Genomic DNA, 10,553 nt, shown 5'->3' with positions numbered 1-10,553 from the left:
AGCTGTCAGAGCAGCTTACCGATCACTGTACCTGTACACAGCCAATCTGTAAATAGCACACCCAACTACCTCATCCCCATATTATTACTTACCCTCTTGCTCTTTTGCACCCCAGTACCTCTACTTGCACATCATCATCTGCCCATCTACCACTCCAGTGTTAATGCTAAATTGAAATTATTTCACCTCTATGGCCTATTTATTGCCTTAACTCAATCTACTCTTCTACATTTGTAAACACTGTACATGGATTTTTCTAATGTGTTATAAAATCAAATTTTTATTGGTTACATACACATGGTTAGCAGATGTTGTGCGTGTAGCAAAATGCTTGTGCTTCTAGTTCCGACTGTGCAGTAATATCTAACAAGTAATCTAACAATTTCGCAACAACTACCTTATACACACAAGTGTAAAGGAATGAATAAGAATATGTACATATGGATGAGCGATGGCCGTGCGGTATAGGCAAAATGCAGTAGACTCCTTGCTGTCCCCAGTCCACCTGGCCGTGCTGCTGCTCCAGTTTGAACTGTTCTGCCTGCAGCTATGGAACCCTGACCTGTTCACCGGATGTGCTACCTGTCCCAGACCTGCTGTTTTCAACTCTCTAGAGACAGCAGGACCGGTAGAGATACTCTGAATGATCGGCTATGAAAAGCCAACTGACATTTATTCCTGAGGTGCTGACCTGTTGCACCATCTACAACCACTGTGATTATTATTATTTGACCCTGCTGGTCATCTATGAACATTTGAACATCTTGGCCATGTTCTGTTATCATCTCCACCCGGCACAGCCAGAAGACAACTGGCCACCCCTCAGAGCCGGGTTCCTCTCTAGGTTTCTTCCTAGGTGCTTTCTAGGGAGATTTTCCTACCCACTGTGCTTCTACAACTGCATTGCTTGTGTTTGGGGTTTTAGGCTGGGTTTCTGTCCAGCACTTTGAAATATCAGCTGATGTAAGAAGGGCTTTATAAATAAATTTTCTTGGATTTAGATGGTATAGAGTATGAGATTAGTAGTGTAGGGTATGTAACATTATATAAAGTGGCATTGTTTAAAGTGACTAGTGATATATCCAATTTTTAATTATTAAAGTGGCTAGAGATTTGAGTCAGTATGTTGGCAGCAGCCACACAATGTTCATGATGTCTGTTTAACAGTCTGGCCTTGAGATGGAAGCTGTTTTTCAGTCTCTCGGTCCCAGCTTTGATGCACCTGCATTGACCTCGCCTTCTGGATGATAGCAGGGTGAACATGCAGTGGCTCGGTTGGTTGTTTTCCTTGATTATCTTTTTGGCCTTCCTGTGACATCGGGTGGTGTAGGTGTCCTGGAGGGCAAGACATTTGCCCCCAGTGATGCGTTGTGCAGACCTCACTACCCTCTGGAGAGCCTTAGGGTTGTGGGCAGAGCCGTTTCCGTACCAGGTGGTGATACGACAGGATGCTCTCGATTGTGCATCTGTAAAAGTTTGTGAGTGTTTTCGGTGACAAGCCAAATTTCTTCAGCCTCCTGAGGTTGAAGAGACGCTGTTGCGCCTTCTTCACCACGATGTCTGTGTGGGTGGACCATTTCAGTTTGTCAGTGACGTGTTCGCAGAGGAACTTAAAACTTTCCACCTTTTTCACTACTGTCCTGTCGATGAGGATGGTGCTCCCTCTGCTGTTTCCTGAAGTCCACGATCATCTCCTTTTTTTTGTTGACGTTGAGTGAGAGGTTATTTTCCTGATACCACATTCCCAGGACCCTCACCTCCTCCCTGTAGGCCGTCTCGTCGTTTATGGTAATCAAGCCTACCACTGTAGTGTCGTCTGCAAACTTGATTGAATTGGAGGCGTGCATGGCCACTCAGTCATGGGTGAACAGGGAGTACAGGAGAGGACTGAGAACGACTATTGCTACGGGGCAATAGTCGTTTAGCTCAGTTACTTTATTGACTGTATGTTTCTTCATGTGTAACTTTGTGTTGTTGTCTTTGTCGCACTGCTTTGCTTTATATTGGCCAGGTCGCAGTTGTAAATGAGAACTTGTTCTCAACTGGCTTACCTGGTTAATTAAAGGTGAAAATAAAAAAATATAAAAAACATATAAATATAAAAATACAGTTAACACACACAACCCTTTTCACGGATACTACAGATTGCTTTGTCGCATGCCCTCCTGCACACTTCTCACATCTATGAATCTCCCTCCTACACACTGCTTGGCATTTAAAACTCGGGACAAAAGCTCTCACAGGATAACTGACACATCCTAACTTCTCTTTGTCTGTTAAAAACTCTGTATCAAAACTCAGCCGGACAGACAGTGTCTTCTCTGTTTCACCACACTCTCAACCGGGTCTGCTTCGCACCAAACGGCGGGCGTCACAGACACTGGGAATCTTCCATTTCAGTTAGTCCTTCTCAACACTTAACACCACCCCAGTTATCACTCCTTTCAAAGGCGCCCTGCTCCAGAGATTAAAGCAAGTCACAGTTCTTGTCCCTAGGCGAGTGGTATGGAGCGCCCGCTCCCTCTGAACTTAAGAAACACAAAAAATCCTTGCAAGTCCACTTCGAGTTACTTTCACCAACTCAACAGTCCCCAACCTCCTCTCCACCCAAAATAACACCACGTATGGATCAGCCTGAAGGCAAGGATCCATTCTCTCCAAAAAATCTCACTCCCAATGGGCCAGAATCATCCTAGTCACCATTAGAACGAGGCCCGAACGTGGCGGTCTTCACTGCACCTGCCACCTCAGGTAATTCAATTTCTGAGCTACCGGAGTATGTTTTTTTCCTTTTGTACTTACTGTACTATCTTCCTCACCACACTGCTTCCCTCTAGACTCAGCTCCTTTCCTTCTTCCTCCGAACTGTAGTAGGAGTTCCCGTTTTTGTTCTTCTCTCTCAACATCCTATCTTGTCCCAGGTTTTTTTCCCTTTGTTTCGTGAACTTTTCCGGTTTCTTCCTCATATATTCTTCTGAGCTACTGAAATACGGTTGACATTTTTTGTACTTGATGCCGATCAACCTCCCGTCCTCGTCCTTCATTTTTGAAAAAATTGTCTCCAGCTTGTTCAAAATAGTAATATTTGTTCAAAATAGTAATATTTATAAGAATATATATATTAGCCAGAAGGCATTCGCAGATGTCTGGGTTTTGAATAGATGCAGAGAGGAAGAGGTGAAGCGAGAGTGGAAACTCTGCCCAAAAGGAACATTTTCCTAATGTTGAGTTGCACCCCCCCACCCCCCTCTGAACAGCCAGAATTCTTCGGGGTACAGTGGGGCAAAAAAGTATTTAGTCAGCCACCAATTGTGCAAGTTCTCCCACTTAAAAAGATGAGAGAGGCCTGTAATTTTCATCATCAGTACACTTCAACTACGACAAACAAAATGAGAGAAACAAATCCAGAAAATCACATTGTAGGATTTTTAATGAATTTATTTTTCAAATTATGGTGGAAAATAAGTATTTAGTCACATACAAACAAGATTTCTGGCTTTTAATTCCAGGTTGTAAGGCAACAAAATAGGAAAAATGCCAAGAGGGGTGAATACTTTCGCAAGCCATTGTACTCTGATCTACCGGCCATGCCTACCACAGTCTCAGTACAGCTGTGCAGATCCGCCAACCAAACGCACCACTGCGTTCACTTCCAAAACGGAATGTTATTATCAAACACAAAAAACAAACAGTGTCCAAAGTCAAATTCCGCACCCGAAGGAGTTGTCAAATATTTTCTGCTCTCTGGCAAGCTACTCACATCTTCTTCTGTGATATAATGGCGGTCCGCAAACAAATGTTAAAGGTGCATGCAATACATACAACAATAAAACAACACATGCTCCCCCATTTCATCGGGAAGAAAAACAACAGGATCTGGGAGTTAAAATGGAGGAAAATCTCCTATCACCAGAGAAGGGCCGACCTCCAACTCCCTCACACCACTCTCATCAGCAAGCTTTCCAACTGTCCAACCAAAACCACTGTCTTGTCTACTAGTTTATTCCCAACAGTCGTCTAGAACTGTAGGCCGTCATGTAAATAAGAATTTGTTCTTAACTGACTTGCCCAGTTAAATAAAGGTTAAATAAAAAAATATATATATATATTTTTTAAATGTAGCAGTGGGATGATCAACCTCACAGTCTTTCAACGTAACCCAATAAGCGAATGACAATATTTTACGCCGTATATACAAAGGAATCTGACCTGCTTCCACATTGTTGTCCTGGTCAGTGCTCTATAAATATCTGAAGTGCCTCCGACCGCAAGGCACTTCAGAGGGTAGTGCGTACGGCCCAGTACATCACTGGAGCAAAGCTGCCTGACATCCAGGACCTCTACACCAGCCGGTGTCAGAGGAAGGCCCTAAAAATTGTCATAGACTGTTCTCTCTGCTACCGCATGGCAAGCGGTACCGGAGTGCCAAGTCTAGAAGTACAGGAGGGGACTGAGCACGCACCCCTGGGGAGCTCCAGTGTTGAGGATTAGCTTGGCAGATGTGTTTCTACCTACCCTCACCACCTGGGGGTGGCCTGTCAGGAAGTCCAGGATCCAGTTGCAGAGGGAGGTGTTTAGTCCCAGGATCCTTAGCTTAGTGATGAGCTTTGAGGGTACTATGGTGTTGAACGCTGAGCTGTAGTCAATGAACAGCATTCTCACATAGGTGTTCCTTTTGTCCAGGTGGGAAAGGGCAGTGTGGAGTGCAATAGAGATTGCATCATCTGTGGATGTGTTTGGGCGGTATGCAAATTGGAGTGGGTCTAGGGTATCTGGAATAATGGTGTTGACATGAGCCATCACCAGCCTTTCAAAGCACTTCATGGCTACAGACGTGAGCGCCACGGGTCTGTAGTCAGGTTGCCTTTGTGTTCTTGGGCACAGGGACTATGGTGGTCTGCTTGAAGCATGTTGGTATTACAGACTCAATCAGGGACATGTTGAAAATGTCATTGAAGACACCTGCCAGCTGGTCAGCACGTGTCCGGAGCACAGGTCCTGGTAATCCGTCTGGCCCCGCAGCCTTGTGTATGTTGACCTGTTTAAGGGTCTTACTCACATCGGCTACGGAGAGCGTGATCACACAGTTGTCCGGAACAGCTGATGCTCTCATGCATGCCTCAGTGTTGCTTGCCTCGAAGCGAGCATAGAAGTGATTTAGCTCGTCTGGTAGGCTCGTGTCACTGGGCAGCTCACGGCTGTGCTTCCCTTTGTAGTCTGTAATAGTTTGCAAGCCCTGCCACATCCGACGAGTGTCGGAGCCGGTGTAGTATGATTCAATCTTAGCCTTTGCCTGTTTGATGGCTGTTTGATGGTTCGTCGCAGGGCACAGCGGGATTTCTTTGAAGCTTCCGGGTTAGAGTCCCGCACCTTGAAAGCGGCAGCTCTACCCTTTAGCTCAGTGCGAATGTTGCCTGTAATCCATGGCTTCTGGTTGGGGTTATGTATGTACAGTCACTGTGGGGACAACGTCCTCAATGTACTTATTGATAAAGCCAGTGACTGATGTGGTGTATTCCTCAATGTCATTGGAAGAATCCCGGAACATGTTCCAGTCTGTGATAGCAAAGCAGTCCTGTAGTTTAGCATCTGCTTCATCTGACCATTTTTTTATAGACCCGAGTCACTGGTGCTTCCTGCTTTAATTTTTGTTTGTAAGCAGGATAGAGTTGTGGTTGGATTTACCAAATGGAGGGCGAGGGAGAGCTTTGTACGCGTCTCTGGCCACAAGGAGCGCCACCTCTGGGTGAGTGGTTTCCTGTTTGCTTATTTCCTTATACAGCTGACTGAGTGCAGTCTTAGTACCAGAATCTGTCTGTGGTGGTAAATAAACAGCCACAAAAAGTATAGCTGAGAACTCTCTAGGCAAGTAGGGGGCCTGCAGTTTATCACAATATACTCAACTTCAGGCGAGCAAAATCTAGAGACTTCCTTAGATTTTGTGCACCAGCTGTTGTTTACAAATACGCACAGACCGACCCCCCTCGTCTTACCGGAGTGTGCTGTTCTATCCTGCCGGTGCAGCGTGTATCCCGCTAGCTGAATATTCATGTCGTCATTCAGCCACGATTCAGTGAAGCATAGGATATTACAGTTTTTTATGTGCCGTTGGTAGGATATTCGTGATCTTACTTCTTCTAGTTTATTGTCCAATGATTGCACGTTGGCGAGTATTATTGACGGTAATGGCAGCTTTCCTAGTTGTCTTCTGCGGGTCCGGACGAGGCATCCGGCTCCGTCGCTTCCTTTTGCGAATAATTGGGATATCTGCCCTGTGGGTTGTTTGGAGAATATCGTGTAAGTCCTGCTTGCTGCTGCTGCTGTTGTTGTTGAAGAAATCTTTGTCTAATCCGAGGTGAGTGATTGCTGTCCTGATATCCAGAAGCTCTTTTCTGCCATAAGATACGGTTGCAGAAACATTATGTACAAAATTATTTACAACTATCGCGAAGAAAACCCACATAATAGCACAACTGGTTAGGAGACCGTAAAACGGCGGCCATCTCCACTGACAATTTAAACCCCCAGTCGATCGACCATCTTTAAACATCCACTATAGCTTGTTGAATAGATTTGGTCTCGTGAGAGACATTCCTTCCCACAATCAATAACCCGATCAACAATGCAAAGGAGATGTCCAGCGCTGATCTACGTGCCTACCTTTTTTTAACCCTTGTGTTGTCTTAAGGGTCAAAAATGACCCGCCACTATGTTTAACAGCAGAGAAAACCCCCTAAATGATATTTTTGCAACTTGAAATTTGATTACTTTTCCTAGAGTGACCCCAACATTAGAAAAAAGTGAAACATCGCCTTTGTTCATATTTCCATGAAAGCTGTAACACCACCAGGTTACAAAGATTGTCTTAGTGTTATTTCTGATTATTTCAAAAATAATTTACACACCACAAACAAACAAACACACACACAATGAATGAAAAATTTAGATTATTGTGTGTTACTGATTGAACTCAGTCAGCAGCTCCTGAAGAGGAAGATCACCATGGTTGGCACAGTTAGAAAGACCAAGCCTGAGCTCCACGTGCACTCCTCGCAACAAGCAGGAGAGAGGCCTCATCAAAGTTTGTCTTCACCACCACCACCACTCTAGTTTCTTACCTCCCAAAGTGGAACGAGAATGTGGTCCTCCTGAGCACACTGCACAAACCGGTTGAGATCAGTGATCATGAGGACAGGAAGCAATCATCCTAGACTACAACCACAACAAAGGAGGCGTGGACAACCTGGACAAGGTGATTGGAACTTACAGCTGCAGGAGGATGACTGCCCTCTGGCCCCTGGTCATCTTCCATAACATTATTGATGTGTCTTCATACAATGCCTTCGTGATATGGAATAAGATCAACCCTACCTGGATGCCTGATAAGCGGAAACAAGAGAGTGTTGTTCCTAGAGCTGCGCCTCCCCCGCACAGCAGCCTCTGCCGCGCTTGTGAAAGCTGTTCAGGGGGCTGAATCTTGTCCTGATCCACCTGAGACTGCAGCTGGGGCAGGCAAGAGGAGGAGATGCCAATTTTGCCCCCAAAGAAGGACTGTAAAACAAATAATATGTGCTGCACATGTGAGAAATACATCTGCAAAGTCCATGCACACACACTTGTATTCTGTCCTACATGTGCTAATTACAGTTGATTGATTTATGTTCTTCACGTTTTTGTTTAATAGCTATTATCTTATTTTATTCTTATTTATTGTTGTTGTTTATACATCTTGTGGGTGGGGGCAATGGTTAAAAAAAATGGAGAAGACTAGTGTTTTGTAGTTGAATTCCTTATTGTACAGTATATAAGAATATATCACTATGTTGCCAAATAAGTTCAAGACTGTTATTGTTTCCCTTCAATAAAATGCATTCAAAACTACTTTCTGCACATTTCTGCTACTTTCTTAGGCTATACAAGTGCTATGTCTTGCTAAAACAATTATGTTTACACCTATGTAGTACCTTTACCAATAAAAATAATAATAAAAAACCTCTACTTTAGTAAAGAAAACAATTATGACAGGTGTGTTGTAATAAAAACGAGTGGTGTCCACTGATTAAATGCAGTCTTTCTGCATTGGGAAGAGGGAAAACCCAGATATTCACAAAGTTTGTGATGAATGACAGGTTGTTTCTGCATGCAAAATAGATTTGGGGTTGAAAATTAAATTAAGCAACTTTATTTTAGGGGTTTAGTGAAGGTGGGTCACTTTTTACCCTTAGGACAAGGGGAGTATACAGAGTGTTAAGACTACAAACGGGTAAACAGGTAACAGATGCATATCTGTATTCCCAGTCATGTGAAATCCATAGATGTTATTTAATTTGACTGATTTCCTTATATGAACTGTACCTCAGTAAAATATTTGAAGTTGTTGTATGTTGCGTTAATTTTTTGTTCAGAGTAGTTAATAAATCCAATGTGAAACGTGATACCTATAGTATCCTTACCTAGCATTGAAAAGTTTCATCCATTCTTCTCTAATTTCAAATCTCTCTCCCTAATTTCTGAATCACGCTTGTAACATCAATAGGCTACTAGACTATGCTTCGGAGGGGGAGGAGGAGAGGCAGATAGGCTACTGACATACTTGCAAAGATCTTCAGCTGGCAGGCATGCAGAAACTGAAATACGTTTCTGAGTGACTGAGTGAGGGCTTTGCATACGTAGGTGCTTTGTTGCATTTTTTTGTGGGACTGAAAAAATGCCTGGAATGTAAAAGAATGTTAATAACCAATCCCATGCTTTTAAAATAACGGTTCTGTTCCGGAACAGTATTATATCACTTTGGTTCTCGGTTCTGATTCTGTTCTTGAACCGGTTCCAACCGGTTCCAACCCATTATTCTTTGTAGATAAAACCTGTTAAAGATATGGCTGACTACTGCCCCCTTTGGAGAAATTGCGTGCCCATAGTAAACTGAAAAAAAATCTGTCAAAAATTGCTAATATATGCATATAATAATTATTATTGGATATAAAACACGCCAAAGCTTCTAAAACCGTTGGAATTATGTCTGTAAGTATAGCAGAACTCACAGGGCAGGCATTCTTCCAAACTAGTTTTGTGGTAATGAAAGTTGGGGCAACTTTGACGTCATCGCCCCCACCCTTCCCAACCAGCTATGGATCTGGGGACACTTTCTATGTCTTCCACTAGATGTCCTCATTCAGTAGAGCGTTTAATCGTTCAAATCCCGCTCCCTATGGGAGTGAATTGAGTGAGTGCCACGAGAAAATACCTGTGCGTTAGGGCGCGAATTGGTCCCAGCCATTCCTTTGTTCCAGCACTCCGGAGAAGGACAAACAATGACCGGTTGAATAGAAAATTGTTTTCTATGTTTATAACATCCTAAAGCTTGGTTCTGCACTTAGTTTGACCTGTTTAGTCGACATATAATATGTAATTTTTAAGTTTTGATGCGCAACTTTTCCGGACCAGAGGACATTTTGGGTGCATTTCAGCTGATGTTATTAGCAGTAGCTAATACAAAGACGCAAGACTTGAAACCAAACGATGTTTTGGGTAAGTATGAACCCTTCCAGTACATTCTGAACAAAGACCATCAAAGGTAAGGGAATATTTATGCTGAAATCTGTGTTTCTGTTGACTCCAACATAGCGGAGAAATATAGCTTATATCTGAGCGCCGTCTCAGAATATTGAATAGTGAGCGATTTCTGTAACGTTAAAAATAAATGTAACAAAGCGATTGCATTAAGAAGCAGTGTATCTTTCTAACTATATGTAGAACATGTACAGTATATTTAGTCAAAGTTTATGATGTCTATTTACGTTATCTTGCGGCGCTACCTATATTTTCTGCGGACATTTTTGAGTATTTTCTGAACATGAATTCAATGTAAATGGACATTTATGGATATAAATGGCATATTATTGAAACAAAAAAAAATCTAATGTGTAACATGTCCTATTACTGTCATCTGATGAAGATTTTCAAAAGGTTAGTGAATGATTTATTTTTTAATCCTGCTTTTATAATTTTATATTTTCTGGGACAAAATGGCTGCCTCTTGTCTTGGTTTCGGTGGTGGTCTAATATAAATATGTGGTGTGTTTTCGCCGTAAAACATTTAAAAAATCTGACATGCTGGGTAGATGAACAATATGTTTATCATTCATTTGAGCTATTGGACTTGTTAATGTGTGGAGGTTAAATATTTCTAAGAATATTTTTGCGTTCCATGCGCCACGGTTTGAGCTGAACAGGGGGGGGGGGGGGGCGTCAACAAGGCGTCAACCCCTGGCGTCAACAAGTGTAGATAAGTCAGTCAGTCACAGTTTACCCACAACGCATCATAGATTTGATGCTCTCGAACACGATTAAAAAACGCACTGTAAAAAAAGTAGAAAAAAAAGGTCTGGTCCAAGGCCTTGCGAGAACAGGGTAGCTGCAGCACAATATTGCAATCGGAATATGGGAGAGTGGGTGTGTCGAAAGTAAAGTAGTGGGCATGTCGAAAGGAGTTGGCCTCCTCCGATTAGCCGTGGCCCTCCCTCCGAGTTTATGGTTACAGAACTGACACAACC

This window comes from Oncorhynchus mykiss, chromosome 10 (genome assembly GCF_057628025.1).
Source record: "Oncorhynchus mykiss isolate SJ-2025 chromosome 10, ASM5762802v1, whole genome shotgun sequence".
Lineage (NCBI taxonomy): Eukaryota > Metazoa > Chordata > Actinopteri > Salmoniformes > Salmonidae > Oncorhynchus > Oncorhynchus mykiss.
Note: the sequence above shows the minus strand (reverse complement) of the source record.